This window comes from Pectinophora gossypiella, chromosome 7 (assembly GCF_024362695.1).
Source record: "Pectinophora gossypiella chromosome 7, ilPecGoss1.1, whole genome shotgun sequence".
NCBI lineage: Eukaryota > Metazoa > Arthropoda > Insecta > Lepidoptera > Gelechiidae > Pectinophora > Pectinophora gossypiella.
The window spans coordinates 8,194,615-8,217,952 of NC_065410.1; the positions used below are offsets into that span (position 1 = coordinate 8,194,615).

Below are 23,338 nucleotides of genomic sequence, written 5' to 3' on the forward strand. Positions count from 1 at the left end.
CGACTAACTGATGAAATTAAACTAAATGGAAAAAAATACTAATTAACGATTAATGGTGTAATCTTTGTTGTCAGACAGCTACACCCACACAGGCACAACTCACAAGTTCTTTTTGAAACTTATTTATTTTCTATAAAACCCTTTTAAATAGCGAAGCTTTTTACTAGTAATTATAATGAAAAATTCTTTTTTCTTTCAGACAACCAACTACACAGATACTTATACATTCACTTACTCAAACAACATTAATTTACCTAGAAAACTTCTTATTATTCTGAGTTAATATCAAGTGGAATTTTCCATCATAAAAGTATACTTAAAATTTAAAACAATAAAAAATAACATGAATTTTGCAACGGAAAATTACACTTGAATCATGGTCTGAATCATCCCCCTCAGTATTCGTTACGATGTCACTATCACCCTGTGTAATATTAACTTAGAGCAGCAACATTTTGACCGCGGTCGGTGTACGATTCTGGTCAAACTATATATCTGCCCGTCAAACTAACTATCGACCCATAAAATGGAATCACAGGCGACGTTTGGCAAGCGTACCTTAAATTCCAATTGCGGCAAAATTGTCAAGCTACGAAATGGGACAACGAAAAACGACTCTTCTCTGCAACAAAAATTCCACCTTCGCCAGTCGTCGAAAGGCAATATAAGATATATTTTTTCGACTGATGTTGAATTTTAGCAGTACACTAATTATTTTTGTTATATTATAAATTATTACATAAATGTTATTCAATATTCAAGAGTCATGAAAGTTTTAAAATAACTCAAGAAAACTTTTGACTTGACTTCCGAAATCTATTTGAGTGTTCAATACCTAAACTTAACTTGAATTTATATTTATAGCTATAGAATACTGAAATACGTACTTAGTTAACACAAACAAAATACGTCAACTTAAAGAACCACGGCCTAGATGTTCAGTGAGTGAGCTTTACGAACACGACCAGGAGGCCCCGGATTCGAAACGAAAGTCGCGACAACTCACGTTAGGACATCGCAGGCTGATCACCCGATTATCCGAAAATAAGATGAGCCGTGCTTCGGAAGGCACGTTAAGCAGTCGGTCCCGGCTACTATTCACTTAAATACCTAAGTCATGTCAGCGGCCATTGGCGGCTCAATAGTAACCCTGGCACCAAGTTTGATGGAGTCGGCCATTATTATCACAACAACACGAGAGAAGAATAATCCAAGAGCAAGAAATTTTAATCGTAACCTACCTCTATGTAGAGATTAGGTAGGTAGAAGATTACACTAATGTGTAATCTCAAACCAATCTTCCAACCAACCAACAACAAATTTTAATTACACCGGGCCCCAGTTGTGGTATTCACGTCGAAATAAAATTTCGGTTCTGCGTCCGCTTAAAAAGCATATTGTCCCTCCGGCTCGCAATTCATTCAGCCCTACTGAAGTCAATTATACAGAATGGTGCTTGCCAGAACCCGACTGGTCTGCTATAAAGCTTGTGAGACAGTAAAATTGCGCCGCGAGAACATATTTCTTGAAAACAGACACATCTATTATTAAAGAACACTTTCATTTTGTAGAAGAATGTCTTGTATACGTAAGTAATGGCATGAAATATTTATTTTTAAATAAGAGACAGTACTTGCTGTTAAATAACAATCATCAACTTGTAATGAATGCTACTGTTAGGACCGCCAGTTGAGAAACTTGCAAAATTTAGTACGAGTACTTACTACAAACAATGGCCAGCGCAGTTTGTGGTCGCTCATAATGAGATTCAAACCTGCATTAGGTCAGTCAAAACCTCACGTATTTGTAACATCGCCCGCTGTATACAGACACCTACACCCCAGGCTGCGATCGCTTTAATTAAAGGTACGCACTCATTTGTTGGGTGTTCATTCCATTATCGTTGCCATCGCTCCCTGGTAGCTGCTACTGTGCAGACAGTACATGCAATAAAGCGAAGCGGGCTCGGGCGTTCTCGATCACTTTGATCGGCCGGATGTCACAGTCGTTTGGCCGCCATCGCACTACCATCGATATATATCGCCTAATTTTAGATAAATTCGCAACAGACCTGCCCGATGTCTCCATAAAGCCATCCGGCTCTTTATTAGCGGTATTATTAGCGCGAACGGCACGTTTAAAGTTATTTATTGTTGTCATTTTACGCACAGATTAGGATAATAAAGAATAATAAAGAAGTTAGAATATTCCGTAGCCGAACCGTTTGCATATTCGTCGTAAAAGTCGAGAAAATTACTGCATATAACCTAACCTGAGTTATAATAAATACGTCATGGTTTACTTCACGTGTCTACCAGACTGCAAGTTATTGCTAAAAATAGAAAGCCAATAACAAAATTGCCCGAAAAATATTTTTAAACGAGTTAAAGAGAGATAATTATGTGCGGGTCAATATTACGTACCTCAATAAAGTAGGAACATTACGAATTTCCTCCTCCTGCTCACTATTTGTACAGTGCTTGTTATGAACAATAGTTTCTCAATCCATTTCAGTCGAACTTGACTGTATTCTACCTCTATTGCGGTCACGCTTAATATTGCGAACCCTACATTAGACATGGCTAATTAGTTCAATTATGTGACGAAATGAAAGCTTCGCTAACCACCCAGAACATTGATTTAATGTGTTTGAATTAATGTACCTATTTACAATTTAATATTAGACTACAACTATTGCAGCCTTTAATAATTTAAAAGTTTATTCATGGTTTTAGAATCCTTGCTATTAAGTATTTCAGTAAATACTAACACCCAAGACACTGGTAATAAAGGCTAGTTTAGGAATAAATGTTAAATCCTTTGAGCACAATTATGCCATATTGCAGTAAGGTAGACTAAGATTGGTAAATAACAGTTTGCATCACAACGTAAAAAAATATATAATATAATTTAAGCAAAAACGAAATAAAGCCCCCACACAGATGATACCGGAAGCGTTCCGGGGGCGGATTATTTTACTATCCTCTCTATGTGCTGACCTTAAAAGTTATGTTTTGTCTGACTGCCTTCTCACCTGATCATGAGAGTGACGATGCAAATTGCCTTCGAAATGCCTATTCATTCTGACCTTGAAAATCTGTAGGCTGTGTTGCTAATTGTTAGGGAACTCAGACAACAAGGAATCGCGCGCTCGCAGTTCACATAATGAATGATGAAGCAATACTCTCGAGGCGAGCTTAACCAATATTAACAACGAGGGGTAAAGGTGAAGAGAGAAGTAAGATGATCAACACAATCCACACGATAGGAGAAGATTAAAGAGAGGACTGTACCTAGCAGTGGGACGTATACCTTATAAACAACCCAATAGACCTTACGAACGTGACTCTGTATATGTATGTCAAACAAGAGTGCTTCGCTAACAGATTAAGAGGAATGTTTATCCAATCAGCACGATCATCGTTATTTCAATTTAAGTGACCTAGCATGTCCAGTGTGTTCGAGGAACTGATATCGACCAGAGCCAGGGTCGGGATAGCATTTAGACTTATCGCTTTAAAAAAGTGACAAAAATGTAGTGTAAGTCTTCTTCTATCGTGTGGATCTGAGGTGGATGGACCCTGGGTTCAGGGTTGACATGACTTATGTAACGACTACGTACATACATCAGTAAGTAGTAACCGGGACCAACGGCTTAACATGCCTTCCGAAGCACGGATCGTCTTACTTTCGGAAAATCAGGTAATCAGCCTGTCCTAACCAAACTAGGGATCACAAAGTGATTTTTGTGATATGTCCCCACCGAGATTCGAACCCAGGACCTCCGGATCGTGAGCCTAACGCTTAAACACTGGACCACGGAGGCCGTTAAAGCCTAGTATACCTACAGAAGAACTATATCTTTATTACCCTTGCTTAAAAAACTCCCTTAATTATTATTTTTTGTAATTTTCACCGATTTAACGCTCCATTGTGTATGAAAGGCCATGAGCGACATTGTTCATAATTATTGAGATATTGGTGCGGATTCCAGTACACACCATCTAATTTTATTTTAAGTCATAAGTACCTGTCATTTTCTTATCCGCCGAAAAGGAAAGGGACGGGTAGATACAGGCATACAATTTATGGAATATACGTCAATTTTAGGCACAAATCAAAAACAACCTTCTAAAAATTAAGTTGACAGCACACGTCAAACGGTTTGCATACCGGTGACGTACCTATTTGATTCGCCCATGCTATTCATTCATTTTTAAATTAAAATTTGACAATCATCAGTTCCTTTCCTTTTCGGCGGATAAGAAAATGACGGGTATAACTTAAAATAAAATTAGGAGGTGTCTGCAGGTATCGGAGCCAATAATCTTTAACAGTTTTAAACGTGAATAAATAAGGCCATTATGTTAAGGCCCTTGTCCTTGTATATGATATACTATCATGTAGTACAAGTATGTTAATAGTAATAGCAGTTAAGTATTTTGTTCCGCACTTTCCTTTAGAATAGTAAAAAAAAGTAGTCCACTAGAAATACTATGCCAGTTGAACTTTACCGATAGTATTATTGGTCGATAACCGCCATACCATAGAAAGAGGAATAATACAGTACAGTAATTAATGACTACATTTGCCTAGTCAGTGAATTTGAGGAGCAATGTCAACGTTGTGCGGTTACCGCACGACAGCCGAACTGGAAATTGTTGATTAGACAGTGGTGCTGACTTTGGCAAATACAATAGGGTATTTGACCGAATCAAAAATATGAATTATAAAATGCTAATCTATAAATAGATGCTAGTATAAGATTATGAAAACTCAACGTAATTTTTCTTTTTGACTTATTTTCGTATTTTAGTTGTAAATAATGTAACAATGAGTACATAATAATGTAACTTTTTTCATATAAATTCAATAATATAGAAAAATTTTCGTGTTGACGTTTCGTAAAATTATTTCATTTTGACTAGGTTACATGTCAATCCCATAATATATTTTTATCGCCGTCGTATTTCGTAATCGTTTGGCTCCGACGGCTTTTTATTACACACGCATTGGCGGTTGAAAATATAATGAAAACATTAGAATGACAATATTATAATTAACTGACTGGACCTGGCTTAGTCTGTCTCAATCACAATATCGCTCAAAGCGACTACTTTTAACCAGTCAATGGTGCTGATTCCTGTACACACAATCTAATTTTATTTTAAGTTATACTTGTCATTTTCTTATCCGCTGAAAAAGAAAGGGACGGGTAATCGACAGGCATAAAATTTATGGAATACACGACAATTTCAAGCAAAACTTTAAGAAACTGTTTCAAAATTTTATCTTGGCCAATAAACCGACAGATTTATGTTGACACAGACGTCAAACGGATTGCATATGAGCGAGATTTATTCGCCCGGGTTATTAGTTCATTTTAAAATTGACAGTTGTTAATCGTCCGTCCCTTTCCTTTTAGGCGGATAAGAAAATGACAGGTATAACTTAAATGAAATTAGGATTTGTCTGCAGGAATCGGGGCCACTTTTGTATTATTACGATCAGTGTCCACGTTTGTATTTGTCGATGGCAGCAGAACTAGAAATTGTTGATTAAACAATATGTGTGTGCGACCAGAGACATGCGTGTGGGCGAGGTGCACGCGTTTATGCTTACGATGCGGCGGCGGTTTTTTTTGACATGACTCACACCCACCCGGGTAGGATTTGCAACAAATGGCATAATTTCTTTCCTGGAAACTTTATTCCCGTTCAAGGTAGTCAGAGGTACTTTTGTACTATAACTTCGGATGGTAATTCACTCATATTTATTTATTGCGAGTCACAAATATAAATGAATTAAGAAGGTACATGTAACGCCCTGCAAAGGCACGACAATGTAAAAGAGGCGACAATAGGTGGAAAATTAAGTTACACAGCTGTTTATAATACTACACGTGTAAAACTTAATAAAAAATCTATTTAGCTGCCATGTCGAATTTGGCTACAAAGTTAATTAAGTTTGAAGGTAATATAAAAATAAAATAACACATAGTAGGTACGAATAACGAAAGTTACCCTACTGATGGACATCCACGCATTCACCCGGACATTTGCGTTGACCGACGCGACGTACCGTCGAATGCTGACGGCAATTTGCTCCGATGTGACACAAAATTGCTCTACACTGTGAGTTAAGCTCTATTGTCATAGGTAACACACGAAATTTAAATGGGAATTTTCGCTACAATAAGTAAATTTCGCTGTTAGTTAAACTAACAGAAGTATAATAGATATTACATTATATAAAGATAATTACTTACGGAGAATCTAATTTACTAGTCATACTTACATTTATGGTGTTATTACGAGGTTTAGACGAATGAAATAGATGAACAATGTAAAAGTCATTAATAGGGATGTTTGAACGAACACGTGAACAAAGTGTTCTGCCTCTTAATGTAACAGTGAACTAACCCTTAGAGATAATAAATGTTATAGTACCTAATTTAGGTAAAAAATAAATAAATTATCAGTTTGTAGGCTAGATTTTAATATTATAAAGCATATTTGAGCACTGAAGTATTTGTATTCCCTTATTTAAATAGATGTAAAATCGGTTAGGACGAATGGTGCCGGAGGCGAGAATGAAACTACACGTATTACTCACAAGACTGGTCGCACATCTTATTCTACCTTACATTACTAACATCCCTCCAGACTTAGCCTAATATTCCCCAAAATAGTCTTCAAAAATAAACAAGTCCTGTAACGGGTTACGTCGTAACCGTTATGAGATGGAGGAGGTGGTGACAATTTATTGCTCGTGCACCACGGGAAACTTGAGCACAAGAGATCACTGCAACGTTGCAGATTTTTTAAGAAACAATATTTGTATTTTCAACTCTGTTATCTAAATGTGCTAGTGATCTCCAATAAATATAACCTTCATTAATTGAGCCATAAGAGTGTACTTCTATCTACCTATTGTCATTGTTTCTCATGAAAGTAAAGAAACAGTTTCCTAAATACGGTCCTGACGGTCGGTGACCATTGACGACTGATTGCTTAATTGTTGCGTTTAACCAATTGACCGTTGCGAAGCCCTGTTTAGACGCAACCGACTGCGACTCGCCCGATAAATCCTTTGTTTAAACGACGGGTTTATTAACGAATTTAGGAGCTTACGTTTTTGTCCCACTGCTCGCCGGACAAACGGACTGACGACTAATTGAATTGGCGTGACAGTTTTAGTTATATCGATTTGGTACTGGGAAAGAATATCTTCGTTTGAACGGTCGCGTCGGGAACGTCTCTTTTGCATTATTAAGCACTTTGCTTGGCTCGGCTGCAGATGAAATGAATTAGCAAAGTAGTTTTGATTAGTACAGTATTTTTTTAAGTTTTATCCTCGATTTAAATGTACCTAATAAGGTATATCGTAATTATTAAAGCAGGTATCTAAGTCGTATAGCATGTTTTTAAAATATAACCAACACACCTAATTTAAAAAAGCATCATAAAAAAGAAAACAACATGTACAACATGTGTCTCCGTTGCTTAAAAAAATGTTACTTAACTCTAAATATAGTTTTCCATTCATCATTAACCAATAAATTCATATGATGTCCATCACAATGTAGGTATCTTAAAATAACAAAATACCAAAATCAGACTATACCTATGTACCTAAACGTATTTCCCTATTTTTTATCTTCCAAGATCTACATTTCCCCTGTATTTGATACCAAATCTATTGAGCAGATAAATGCTCTTGAAGTCTTTTGAAACGTACTAATCGCTTGCAGGGGAGTTTTTCAGGTGCATCATTCCACGCTGAGAACATTGATTTTTAAAGACATAAATTGAGAAAATAATGAATTCAGCGTACTTAATCAATCGTACGTATTGATATAAAATTTAAGTACGGATGTACTACATCGTGTTAAACATATTATATCTACCTACGGTCAATTTATAGACTGTTGCCAATCAATAGACGGACTACGAATGGTAATCATAATATACCTTAGTTGACCGATAGTTTTATCGATGTTGCTATCGAGATTATCGATTCAATAAATATATTTGTTTATCTATGTTGGTTTTGGTTTCATACAAAACCATTAACTTGGCCCTAGGGGGGACAGAGTCATCTTCTCTGCCCTCCGCTAAGGCAAATCCTGTTCGTCGCGTCCTGGCCACGGGGGTAGGCGCCTCTTACTTCCGTTTCGTAGGCCGGAGTGAGATGGTGGCTGAGTTCGAATAGGGACCCAGACCTACGGGATATAACGTAGAACCCTTGCCCAGGGATAGAGGTGAAGAAGCGGAGATGGGAGCCATCGGTATGGCAATGCAGGACGGAAGGGGGCAAGTCACATGCAGGGACTGGCACCTGGGGTAACCTGGAACCTGATAGAAGGCAGCTGAAACTGTTAGTACTATTCAGAGGCGGAGGACAGGAGACCTAGAACAGCTTTGAAATAGACTGCTCTGAGCGCCATCCTGCTCACGTCAGACAGAGTACTGCGGGGTGAAGGCAAGGGGGAAACCACTGCCCTATTTTTCCCTAAAAATGTAGCATGGAGAATGCTACACCGACAAGAGCGTGGCATTTAAATATTAGTGATGATGATCCATGTTTCAAAAGTGATTCCAACGTTGACTACTTTAATTCGGACTGCTATTTTTGTATTTCATCTACATCCTATAATAGTATACAACATCATTATAATCATCAAAAATACGTAAGTAGGTATTTTAAATGTAAGTAAAAGGTAGATAAGAGGTATAATTATTAGTCAAACGCGCTACCCAGCCCCTAATTTTTGATGAAAGAAGGCTTTTTAGTATTTTATTACAGGCGTAGGCTTAGAACGTTTACATCAAATGAAACCCTTAATATTCTTTGCTTCAATAATTATTTCAATTTACATGAAAACAACTAAGGGCCGTATTTCACTGAGATACCTTGATTGCGCCACCCCGGTGGGAATTATTCGGAATTCGGTTGCCGGTAATAAATTGGTTGCACAACCAGTACAACCGTGCACATTTTTCTGGTGCCGTGATCTTGGTGGCACCACTGTAGTGAGTGTCCTGGAGGGATAGGGCTGTAAAGCCTCGTTTATGGAGGCAGCGATTGAACAGCGCGTCGCGCGGTTTTAACAAACATTATTGCGATGTATAATAGCATTCATGCACGCAGGCGTCGTCAGCGTCATACGTTTTATTGATATGCAGTCACGTGTCCATACAATTATGGACGTGTTTTAATGTCTTTTGTATACAATTTATATTCCATGACAACGGATAAAATGGCCAACCACCGTATAATTTCCATGAATGTTTGCTGGGTTTTATATCGATTACTCGATATATGAACTTATAATTATTGTCAATTTAACGCAAATAGAATTAATTTTAACCCACTATCACTTATTATTAAATTTTTTACTACTTACTAATAACAATAAAGTATATTTAATCATGTTCTGTAGGTAGGATCATTCAGTAGATTACCTATCGATACGAGTGATGATACTTAGTAGTAATTTAGTAGTATAGAAGGACACTCTCCGCCCCGCACTAGTACGAGCTTGGAGCGAGCTTGATTTACCGCAAGAAATGCGAGTATGGGAACACGCGCGAAATCATCATTTTGTCTCGCTCGCACGCAAGGCGACACACATTACGGACGTAGGTTGTTGTGTCTTATGTCCAGAATATGTCCGTGTATGTGTGTGTGTGTGTGTGTGTTGTCTGTTTAATTTTATCCTACTTTATCCTCAGGCAAATTTTCTATAGAATAATTTTTCGCCTCATAGTTGTTGATTGGACCAATAAACATTTTTTAACTTTGTTACTTAGGGCGCTTACAGACTATCGACAATGGTGTGACGACGTCGTCGGCATCGCTGGTCTGTAAGCACACTTTACTTAGCAGTTGAATTCTACTAAAAGTATAAGTACAAAAACATTCTTTCTCCTAGATGTATCTAATATTACTTTTTCTTAAAATAATGAATGACGAGAATTGCCAATGCAAAAATATTCCAATTCTGGAATCCGCTTAGATTCAGTTAAGCACCCATTTAATATTTGAAATAAAAGCATCGGTTAGTTAGTATAAATTTAATATTGTCCAGTCCAGGTCTGCAGTCCCGGAGCGGGGTTTATCTAAACTTAATCTAGTCGTTCTAAATTCGAGCCACGGTCCATTCCTCGCCTGCACCTTCTCGCTCTTAGTTATATAATACCTTATTGTAGTACCTATTGTACGTTATTTCATAATATAAACGAGTTCATTTAGAGCTAAATGTTAAGGTTTTGTTGCGCTTCTGTTCTTTACTTCGTTGAATACAAAGTAAAGTGACAAAGTCTTACTAGCTATTTTCTTAAAGATTCCAGCCATAACGGCTGGAGCCTTTGAGCCAGGAGCCACTATGATCTGAGTAGATCTATTATAACCATAGCCATTTTCCTTTTATTTCTGATCTCCTCATCCTGACCATTATAGTTGATTAAATTCAAGGTCCATTTCAGAGAAAGCATGAGCTTTCTCAAGGATGACCTTATACTTCCTAATGGAGTGGGCAATGCTACAAGCTATCAGAAGACTACTGCAGCCACTTTTGATACAAGTACTAAGATGAATGTGATGAACGGTAAAGTGACCAGTAACAAGCCGTCGTGAACCATGCAATAGTCCAAAGTAAGGACGCAATCCCTCTCTCGTCGGTTTTTTGTGTATCTAAAAGCATTTTAGATTCGTGCTTCGGAAGGCATGTTATGACGTTGGTTCCGGTTACTAGTTACTGATGTAAGTACGTAGTCATTACATGAGTAATGTCGGAGGTATTTAGCAGTTCAATAGTAACCATAATACCAGAGTTGATGAGGTTGGTAATCCACCTCATAACTCAAGCGCACGCATTTTATGTGTTTATTCGCTCCCATTCGAACACAGAAGTAAGAGAAATACCGATCATCTTAGCTATTTTCACAGTACGCTCAGCATCTGTAGACTATTCATACTGTGAATTTGCACGTCTCGGCTATCTAATAATAATAATAATATTAGTTCCAGATAGTTCGCTCAGTTGCCCAGGTGGTCAGCACACGCCGTTCTGAGATATATTTCCAAGATACACAGAGAGTTTCTCAGTACTGTTGTAATTACAACACAGACTCCATCATTGCACATAGCTGTGCGAACTCTGCGCTCGTTTACTGCTTTAACTTCTCTTCTAATGGATACCTGACTAGGCGATAAGTAACAGTAAGTATTTAGGTTATATAAGTTTTTACCAATGTGAACACACCTTTTTTATTTTTTACCTATCAGAACTAAATCTTGGTCTTGGCTAAATCATCGTCTTGCAACTAATATTTTATTTCTACTTATATGTACCATAGTATGCATATATCTATAGTACGTGTAATATATATAAAATGAGTTTATTATTTTTATTTTACTTATTTGCTCGCTACACTGCAGCTGTACAAATGTACCTTATCCTTTGCCGAAGGTTGTCTGGAAGAGATCGCTCTTAGCGATAAGGCCGCCTTTGCCCACCTTAGAATAAGTTTATCCTGTAATTTTTTTGTAAATTTGTGTGCAATAAAGTGTTTTATTATTATTATTAACTATTTAGTTGTTATACACACTACGAGATTATTATTAAAGATAGGTTTGCGTTAAATCACAATCTCACCTGATGGTAAGTGTATATGTGGCCTAAGCTGGGGAACGCTTACCTAGAAAATGCATATTCACTCTAGTTTTGAGGACGACTCAGTAGCCAGGGAGAAAGCAGTGCAGCGAATTACTATACATGTAGGAAAGTGAGAATGCTATGGAAGGATAATGAATGGGAATTTGATTGTTTATGGTATGAAAGGAGGATGGTTAATAAATGGAACGTAAGGCAATTTTAAAAAGTAAGAAAGGAGATTGGTGCGATGTCGGTCGGGTGAGAGGATTTTGGGTAAAATATAAGGAGTAAAGACATTTAAAATATATCCCGTGTTATTTCTATATCCCATATACAATCGAATCCCCTTCGGCCGCCATCGCAACCACGTTTCGCAACCAGTTGCAAAAAAAGAATTTTACTCAATCGAATCAGAAGTACGTATGACGATTGTCTGATTGTTAAAATTAAGTTCTGTGCAATAAAGTATATTTGATTTGGTTTGCGTACACCAGAGGTGACCGTCATGCTTACATTGTCCAACTGAGCGGACCTCTTTTCCCTAACACCTTGTCCATATATCCGGAATACGACTTTCGGGCTTGATGGTGATGAAGGATAGCGATCATGATGCAGCCATGGCCGAAGTCTACCACCGCACCGGTAAGTGAGTCGCTCGATTTTGCTCCACCCACGGGCCACGTGTAGAGGTCTTGAGGGTAAACCTACGGGCGTGAGTGACTCCAACCCCCAAGATTGATTGTATTTTTAAATTATAAGTTGTTTCACCTTTTAAATTATAGATAGTTAATAATTCAGTGGTTGTGGTGTCGTGTCATAGAATAATGATTCGTTTCAACAATTATTGAACCTTTTTACAAAATATTTTTTCCAAGACAGGCGTTATTTGAGAGGATTATATTTGAAAGAATTGATCGATTCTAGTGGACGGTAGCAATAAACGCTGAATGAGAAAAATCGCCGACAATAAACGCTGAATGAGAAAAATCGCCGACCACGCCGGCGGGGCGGGATTGGTACCGGGGTTCTGAAGTGTTTATTGTCGTGACCTGATTGGCCACCTCTATAGCTACAGTAGCCTGGTAAACGTTGTTATTTTTTTATTTTAATAAGACGGTGTCATGTTATCAAATTAAATTGTACTTGTGATGAAATAAAGAACATTTAAAAACAAAACAAACTCTCATCAAAGACACTATAACATATTATGGAATACTTACCATCAAGTTTAGATTATTTACCTAAGTTCCGATCTAAACTTATGATAACAAAACCTTTAGTATCATCAATATCACATTTTATGTTTGTGTTTACAGTCTGTAGGTACGTTTTGACATCCACTTAAAGCTAATAAGGGTTTAGAGTAGGCGCACTCGACTTCTTGAGAGATTGGTTATCAATCACCTCGACACAGCCCACATCAAGATGTTATTATACTAAATATTTTTCATACTAATATATTATGCTATTGGGTTGGGTTGGCATCCGCCTAGTAGATCGTCTACCAAACGTCCAAATTCGGCAACGCATTAAAATCGAAGATGTAAATATACGATTCGCTAGGTTTAAATGGAGATGGCTTGGCGAGACGGGAAGACAACGATAGACTAAGGCTGTTACTGAATGACGGCCAAGTGATGGTATGCCATATCGAGGCAGACCACCAGCCCGACGATGGTCGGATAGCATTGTGAGATAGAAAGCAATGGATGAGACTTGCACAGGACCGGAAAGAATGACGTGAAAGAGAGGAGACCTATACCAAGCAGTGGGTTTATACAGGGTGAGTAGGTGCTATTGGGTAATAAAATACATTCGGAGGTATAATTTCAGGTATGTAACGAATATTCAGTGACTAGTCTTAATTTAGGAAGGTAATATGAATTCCATGCCATGATTTCAAAACTGCGGCCTAAACCAATGATTTTCGAATTTGTTTTCGAATTCGTTCGAAAATATATACCCATTTCACGTAGCACATCACAACTTGTCATTTGCAAAATGGGGCAGGTGAGTTGAACGCGAACGATACAAAAATAAGGCCCCTGAGATTCAGTTCGCACGAGCACGAGCCTATATACGTCCCACTGCTGGGCTCAGGCCTCCCCTCAATCAACCGGAGGGGGTATGTACACATCGAAAGACCGAATCGCACTAAAATACATGTCTCTAGAGTGTATAGGTACTCGTGCTTACGTCTGAGGGAAAATAACAAAACACACAGGGCGTTCTGCGAAACCATAAAATGACTTAGAATATCGACTGACTTCCACGAATTGATCGGATCGTACGAAGATCATAAAGTCCGCAAACTTTAACAAAAATATTTATCCAATAGAGTTGACCAGGACATTACCTAAATAGAATAACAACCCTGTATTTTCTAAGAAAATCTTTGTATAATTATGTTGTCGTATTAATGACTTGGAAAGACATTATACAATTGGTTTTGTTGAGTCTAAACTTTAATAGTTACTGAGCAATACTAAGTTACGTAGTCACTCTGTTTCGTAAGTAATAAGATAACCAAAGCAATGCTGAAATTTTTTTCACTGTGTAGAGTCCACTAAATCACCAGAAAAGCCTTCTCTCGACTATTGTGCTGCTTAAGTCTTAAGCTTGATACACAGAGCAGTGAAAGCGGGATTCTATGTAATCGGATATAAAATTCCGTGCTCTACCCGCTTCACGCTTTACCAGCGCTGTATGTAGCAAATACTAGTGATGACCAATAGTTAGATAACGGTAAAACTTCTTGTTATATAGACTGACAGATCGGATATTATATGAAAATGCAGATAATTATTGTTATTATAACCTACAGGTCTCTGAAACCTAAATAATACCTGTAAAAAGGTCATACTCATGTTTTAGAAACCATACAGTATAAGTGCACGTCATCAAACGTCGACAGATACCTACTTGTATTTTTCCATAAAATTTATCATGCAAAAGGTACAAATGCATTTTTTATGATAAGTACTAATGAACATAAAAATAACGCAACAGAATCCTTATTCTGTGTCCACGTTCCCGTCTGTCTAGATAATTCAACTTCGACGTGAAAAGTTTCAACAATAACCCAAAATAATGTTGAAATTTAAGGTATTCCCAGCTGATTTACATTCGTGCACAATAGCAAAACGGTTTTTGTTACTAATTTAAACTATTTCTCTTATGAACCTCGCGCACAGACCAAATAGACCGCACTCACAAAACGTAAAGTTTATTCGCCTTTAACCGCTTGAAATAATACCACAAAACTGCAAACTAACCCTCATAGAATGGGTCAGGATTTTATTATTAATAAGAAATTTTATGTGGCGTTTGTGGACAAAGGTTCAAATGCAAACGAAGTTATATAAAGTGGTACTTTGTTCGCCGCAAACTTTTTGATCATTTACTACAAAGGGCTTATTAGCACAATATGCAATTTTATAATTTTACAAGTTTGAATTATTATATACTAAAGTTTCTTGCCGTAATTATTTTTGATAGCAAACTTTGTAAAGGTGAATAAATGTTTCATCATCGTCACCAGCCCATTAACGTACCCGCACTGCTGGGGCACGGGCCTTACCTATGGATGGATAGGGAGATCGGGCCTTAAATCACCACGCGGGCCCAGTGCGGATTGGTGGTTATTAACGGCTGCTAATACAGCCGGGACCAACGGCTTGACGTGCCTTCCGAAGCACGGAGGAGCTCGAGATGAAAACTTTTTTTTGTGGTCACCCATTCTATGACCGGCCTTTGCGAAAGTTGCTTAACTTCAACAATCGCAGACCGAGCGCGTTTACCGCTGCGCCACCGAACTTCTCAAATAAATATTTATTATTATTTTTTTTTTAATATGGCCACTTTATAATATTTATTTATTTGAATAAATGTTTATTTGCTTAATAATATTAGTTTGTTGTACACAGGACGACACGGAACATAAGAGAGACAAAATACAGCTTTCAGTAAACCTGGGGCCTTAGATAAGTAGCAAACAAAGCGAGGGCCCGTTTGCTCTATGATTGCAAACGATTGCGTAAAACAGCAGTGACAGTAATAAAAATATATATATGAGATTGACATGTCACCTTATGTCACAATACATATCGTCACTGGAAAGGCAAAATTACGTAAGCGCCAAAATAGGTATTTTGGGTTTTTTATATATTCGGAATCAGCGTTTCATTCTGCGTCGATCTGTCTGGGTAGCATTGCGATACGAGCACTTTTTTGGCGCTTACGTAAATTTGAAAATAGTTGACTTTTTTCAATTCCAGTTTCTTAAACGACAAGATTTTGGTGTTTTTTTCGTGACTGGTGTATAAGTAATATTGTAGTCCTATATAATAACTACATATTAACTTTAAGTAAATTTGGCATTCTATAGTTTGAAAAGTATCATTTTATTAGTAATTTTGGACTACTGAAAATAAAAAATAGACTATGTATAAGTCATTTTTATTTACAGCTTTTAAAATAAGTAAGGCGTGTAAGAAAAAATGTCTTAGCATGTTTATGCAGTGAATGGCGAATAAGTAATTTTGACTTACAGTATTTAGAATAAGTAAGGCGTGTACGTAAATTTGCCTTCGCATTTTTATGCTGTTATTAAGCAAGTTTGTGGGCTAGCAGTAAGTTTCCCAGGAAGTTATTTTTTAACAATAGATCTAAAAGTAAAACTATTTTAGAATTGATTTTATAATTTATTAGCGACCCGGCTTCGCTCGGATGCAATGCTGAGGAAAAATGAAATTATTTACGACATCACATTAAAATCCTCAAAAATAACAGTATTTCTACACTATTTATTGGATGTTATTATACATACCTATAAACTTTCCTCTTGAATCACTCTATCTACTAAAGAAAATTGCATCAAAATCCGTTGCGCAATTTTAAAGGTTTAAGCGTACATAGGGATATAGGGACAGAAAAAGCGACTTTTTAAGTTCTGTCGTTTGCATATTTAGCGCCAATTTTGAATTGAGAACTCTAAATTCAAATTTGTTGGAATTTCGAATATCAAAACAATTGAAAGCATTAGGATTAATGCAATTGTTTAGTCACAGCGTTGGTTTGAATCTGTCAGATCATGTCCGAAAATGAATCTTACAAAGAAAAATTTTCTATAACTTTCGAAGAGGCCTACTGCGACTTCAGTGTTTCAAACAGTTAAAATCTCTATTCCACGATGAAGTGCCATGTCTGCGAGCCATCGAACGCTGGTATTTAGAATTCGAGCGTGGATATCCGCCTTCACTGAAGATAATATCGTTGCTGTGAGACAACTAATCCTCAAAAATCGTCATGTGACGTACCGAGAATAGAGGCGTTATTAGGCATTTCAGGGACAACCATTTAAACGATATTGAATGAGGCACTTGGTGTGAGAAAACTAGTTTGCCGTTGCATCCCGCATTTTCTGACGATCATAAGGTAGCCCGCGTCAGATGGTGTAAGAAAACTCTTCAGAGGTTCAACCGAGGAGAGTCAAATCACGTGTACGACATCATCAGTGGTGACAAATGTTGGATTTATGCTATTATCCTGATTCCAAACAACAATCCACAGTTTGGGTCTTCCAAAACGAGTCAAAGCCGACTAAAGTTGTTCGCTCTCGAAGCACTTCAAAGAAGATGGTGGCTACCTTCGTGGAGAAAATCGGTCATGTTGCGACAATTGCACTTGAAGATCGTAGGACGGTTAACGCAGATTGGTATACCACAATTTGTTTACCACAAGTCATCGCCGAACTTCGAAAATCTAACCCAAAGCGACGCATGATGATGCGCAGGAATGCAGGATGCTGCACCATGACAACGCAAGCTCACACACCGCTCGTCAAACGATTATTTGAAGCAGGAAAACGTAGAAATTCTTGACCATCCTCCATACAGTCCTGACATAAGCTTCAATGATTTCTTTACATTTCCTAAAATTAAAAAAGAAACTCTTCGCGGTCAAAGGTTCCAGTGCGGTGAAGAAGCGGCCAACGCTTTCAAGTCAGCCATTTTGAACACTTCTACTTTGGAGTGGAATAAATGTTAAATAATACCTGGTTCGAGCGAATGGAAAAGTGTATTAAACTTCGTGGTAAATACTCTTAAAAACAATAAGGGGAATTATTGAGGAATTAAAAAGACTTGACCCTTCCAGAGACTTGACTCGACTTAGAGCCACGTATGCTTGTCCTAATTCAAATAATTTTGAGCCCAAATATACTACTGCATGGTCGACTGTGCTGCCCTGCATATGTTATGTTATGTTAGTGGGCTCTGTTTTCCGCATTTAGACTCTAAGGTGGCCCATTATGCGTGTAATTGTTGACTACGTAAGCCAACCATCTCCTTCCAGAAGCTCAGAAGCCTCCTGGGGATTTCACAGGCTTCGCAGAGCGACCCCACCCAGCGATCCAATGTGCTGCCCTGCATATTATGGACGGTGGATGACAATGACAAAATTAAGGGCAACATCCTTCTTTCAGTACATACATACATACATAAACTCACGCCCGTAATCCCTAATGGGGTGGGCAGAGCCACAAGTAATCAAAGACAACTTGCAGCCACTGTTGATACGAAGTCCAAAGATGGATATGATGAACCTTATGGTGATAAGGGATCAGCCTATCGCCCATAACATTAGTCATTCCTTCAGCCTTCTTTCAGTCATTTTGTAATATCGTCCATCTTGGATTTGAAGTTTTGACATAATGACAGTATTCTACTAGTGTAGTCCTATCTTTGATACCCATATTGAGGGGGTTGTGGAAAAATATGTATGTAATCCCCCATTATGTACCGGCTGCCATCTTAGATTTGTAATGTTATTGATTTTATAATATTGTATTGACATCGGAATTAAAGGTGCGTACTTACCAAATTTCAGATCAATCTGACAACAGGAAGGTACTTAAATTGCAATATCTAATTTTGATACAAATATACCGTACGGGTTTAGCTAAATAAAACCGTTTAACCCTTTCACGGACAGAGACCATGGGTCATTGGTGGTTCATAATAGGTAGTATGGCACCTTGGAATCGGAACGTCCGTATACGTTCTGTCTTTGAAAGTGTTAAAAAGAAACTTTTACAAACAGATAACGGGTTGTACGCTATTATTTATATTTTATGAAACTTTATTTCTGGCACTTCAGTATTTTAATAGCCATTTTTATAAATCAATTGAAGTAATAAGTAGTTTAAAGAGGTATTAAGAATAATTATTTGTCTCTTACGTCTTTTTACCCATGTAAGATATTACAAAAACTTACTTTAAAGAATTTTTGGTGAACTGACATAATCAATCGATCACTTTGTAGGCAATTTTTACATAATGAGAGCAGATGTGTAAAAGTCGTTACAGTAACTTTTACTCCGCTAACATTAGAGTATTATTATATTTAAAGAAATATTGTCGTTCTCGTATGCATTGTCGTAAGAGCTGTAAGTAATTTTGCTTCCAAATAATATTTTAACCAGATGGCGGTTAAGTAAATTTGCTTTACTGTAAACTGAAGTCATTTTTACGTAAGCGCCACTATATCCTAAAATAGCAATCCAACAGTTATAATATGTATTGCTGGACATAGAAAATTAAAAAACAATGTAACCTTACTTTGACATCATCTAAATTGGATAATTGGGTAAAAAGTTATGATAAAAAAACGAAAAAATGAAACTTTAAACGGCTTTTTCTCGAAATGGCCTTTTGGCGCTTACGTAATTTTGCCTTTCCAGTGACGATATATGTCATTGGCTAACCCCCGACATACGACTTTGATCTACCTACCACGATGGAACTACAAGCGGGTGTCTAGATAAATAATATTAGTAAGTATGTGAAATTAAAAATCCATAGCCTCTGCTTACTTCGGTGGTAAATAAATTTAGGTTAATTATTAGTTTACATTTTATAAATGCATATAATTTATTACAAAGAAGCAATTTAAAATAGGCAAAAGATTTCTTTATGAAGTAACCCTTCTTCGTCTAAAGGTTACCTCGTGGTGACCAAAATCAATAGCCAGATCCGTAACAAGGTTTGTAGCTTGTAAGTAAATCCGCAAAAACGTATCAAATAAAATCAGAAACAAAGAACATAAGGAAATATTTATCCTAAGTTATAAATCGGCTTACGAGACCTCGTGTCACGATGCGTGTTATAACAGAGTTGGATTGGTATTGGCACAGATTGGCATACTGTCACTACTTACCTATAATAACAAGTTTATCATTTTTATAGCTACATAAGTAGGTACTCACTTACTCACGCCCCTAATTCCCAACGAAGTAAGCGAACCCATAACTCTTCAAAACACGACCCTTGAATGGCATTCCCTTCTTGCTGAGGGCTCTTACCCGAAGAAAAAATTAAGACGACATGCCTGAAGGTGTCCAAAGGGCATTCTCCAAGGACAAACTTAGTGTAGTTACCGCGAAAATCTAACCTGTTGCCGATTAATAGTCCACTGACGATAGCTACAGATATAGATAGTTGAGGAAAATACAACAGTAGGTACCTATCGACATCGACAGGCATCGATAGTTCAAAACTATCGTAACACACCAACAATATTATGGTACTATTATTACGCTATTGCAGCCGACTATTGCAAAAACAATCGATACTGAGTACCTATCGATAGTTTTGGTTCCGTGAGCTTCGAAAGTACTGCACTCCGTCAATCGTTGGTTTCGAGCTATCGATAGGATGCTCCTTTTAGACGAAAACTGTCAATAGTTTGGCAACACTAATCTAAATCCACGCAGTCGAACTCGAAGGCGGGAAGCGTTACATTTATATAAGTACAAACGAATAAATAGAAAACTAAATAATAAGAAAGCAGCAATCCCATGTGACTTATCAATCTATGCACGTCGTAGAAATCGACTAAGTGATTACCTAGTGTCTAGGTAGACTAATTACAGACAGCTACGTGGTATACGATGCATGGCTGCATCATCAATTTTAATTTCTAAACGAAGAAACGATAAAGAGAAATAACAAAACAACAGCCTTTCGATTTCTTTTTCATAACCAAAAACACTTTTTTACGTAAGTATTTCAGTTTAAAGAACAATTCGATGAACGTGGCGGTAACTAGCTCTTCTGGCCATCATGCGTTGAGTTACAATCGGTGCTCGTGAAGACTCCCTCGCCATCACTCATTGAATGATATCGGCCAATTTACCATGCGTGTTGAAACCCCCAGGTCTTTCTCGTACTGACAGGAAAAGACCGGTCGGCTTAACACTGGTGCCGTGGCAGAGGGGAAAAAGCCTACTGTAGGACGCAACATGCGTAAGCACTTTCGCTGCGTCCCATCCCAAGGGCACGATGCGGAGCGCCGGTGAAGCGGCAGCAGACAGAAAGCGGGACAAGTATGCTGCTCTGGGGTCTAAGTACTACTTTGTCCCTTTGGATTTCGACACCACGGGTTGTAGGGGATCGGAGGCCCTTAACTTTGTGAAGGAAATTGGACGTCGGTTACGAGAGCGGATGTGATGCACGCGCCAGGTTATCCCTGATGCAAAGGCTGTCCATCTCCATTCAACGTGGCAACGCGGCGAGTGTCATGTCATGAGCACCTTTGCGCCTGGCGAGGCGTGGAGGTGAAGGGGGGGCCTGTTTGATTAAGCAGGGATTCTTGCTACAATGTTTAACTTAATTATTTTTACTTTTTACTTTTATATATTTGTTAAGTCAAAAAATAAAGAATAAAAATGTAATAGGTAGGGACATCTATGTTGCAAAAGTAAATAAAAACATAATTGTATTATATTATGTTACAAAAATGTAACTTGTTTCTAATTTTCCCTAGTTAAAACTAGTTTTTAGGATAGAGCTTGGTTTTAATTAGAATTTGGGTCTGGCATAACGTAACATTGCATAAAATGACGTCCACGCTGTTATTGGAAGGACAAAAGCTTCATAATTGCGAAACATCGAATAACTTATAACGAAATTAGAAGCCAGTTACGATAATAATTAATAACTGTTATTTTATGGTCGGTAGGGTGGTTAAGTATGGATTAGAAACGTAATTTTATATTAATGATTACAAACAAAGCTGTGCGCTGTGGCTGTTCTTTATATTATTACCTATTATTATACTATGATCGTTATGTAGGTACCTATCATTTAGCTATTTACTACTTATGTCTTTTAATATTTGAAATACACTTAATTCCAAAATCAGTTTAAATTAAGAACTCTCGTAGCGTTGGTCTTGCTTATTATTAAGAATACGAATCTCGTTACAAATAATTTTGTTACATCTGCCGTTGATAATAAAATAATCAATTCACAATAACAATGGGATTTTCCAGGCTACGTTTCTCAAAAACAATATAGATGGCGGTGTACAGTGATCCCTTCGTTTAACCTTCTAATTTCATGGATAACCGAATTATGCATCTTTTATCTTTGTTTTTGAACGTTAATGATGACCCTTCTTATTATACCCAGGCACAATTACATCTTCCATCCATTATTATTCTAATCAATATAAAGAGAAGCAATATAGGTAGCAAGCAACATAATTCTATACATAAGTAATGTGATCCAAATGTCAAGCTAAAATTATTTTTACATAATTATGATTTATGCCATTTGTACTGTACTTATATCTATTTTTTGCTTTTATGCTGTTCTGGGAGCAAATAAAAAACATAGAACACGTTCAGCTGCTTGTCTTCCCGGGCATGTCGTAAAAACCGACAGAGGGATTGTGTCCTCTAACATGATGGACTAATGTTATGGGCGATAGGCTGATCCCTTATCACTATAAGGTTCATCATATCCAGCTTACGACATCGTATCAACAGTGGCTGCAAGTTGTCTTTGATTACTTGTGGCTCTGCCCACCCCATTAGGGATAACGGGCGTGAGTTTATGTATGTATGTTATATCTATTTTTGAATAATTATGAACCCGAGTAATAAGAAAATATGTAATTTTCATATTAAAACCTGTACAACGCCATCTACATTGTTTTAGGGGAACGTTTGGAAAGTCCCTCATTGATAACACCGACGCCGAGAGTAGACTATTTTAAAATTTATAATCCGGTGAATTAATCCATTTGACAAACTAAAGCTTAATATTATAACTACAAACTACTTAAACTCAAGTACTAATTAAGTCGAGTAACTAGCAGTAACAACAAAATTACAGTTTAAATCGGACGACTTACCCATCAACGAAAGTTTAAAACCCATCCATTAACAGTTCCAGAATGAGATCCTTTGAAAGTTTTATTCGAGGCACAGGATTTACTTGGTCACAGCACTTTTGGAACACAAATTGCATACGATTTCACTGCACGGGTGGACGTGTTCGTAAGTTACGGAAAGTTTTGTGTGGGGCGCGCGCGAGGCGAACGTGTCAGTCGAGAGTCGGAGCGGGAATGGGGTACATTCGCTCCCGAGGCGCCTCGGCTCTCCCGCCCACTGTGCACTGCGCCTCTGCCTTGTGCCTCGGTTCCCTCCCTCCTGTTGCAGCCAGCCCCACCGTACTGAGCTAACAACCGGAACCACCAAACTTGGCCGGAGCTTTTTAAAAAGTTCGTGCTTTCGATTGCTCTTGAAAATTGTTTTTGTGACGCAGATTTGACAACTTAAGTAGGACGCAGGAACTAGTTTTCACCAAAGTTTTTATATTTACTAAAACA

The 23,338-nt window shown here is 37.6% G+C and overlaps 1 protein-coding gene across 1 annotated transcript in view; it reads right to left on the bottom strand.

Annotated features, from left to right (window-relative positions):
- Positions 1-23,121, bottom strand: part of LOC126368075 (uncharacterized) — a 163,586-nt gene extending 140,465 nt beyond the window's left edge. Inside the window, exon 1 of the mRNA XM_050011958.1 lies at positions 22,862-23,121. The gene's annotated coding sequence lies outside the window, so the exon portion shown is untranslated. The remainder of the gene's footprint in view (positions 1-22,861) is intronic.
- Between the last annotated feature and the right edge of the window lie 217 nt (positions 23,122-23,338).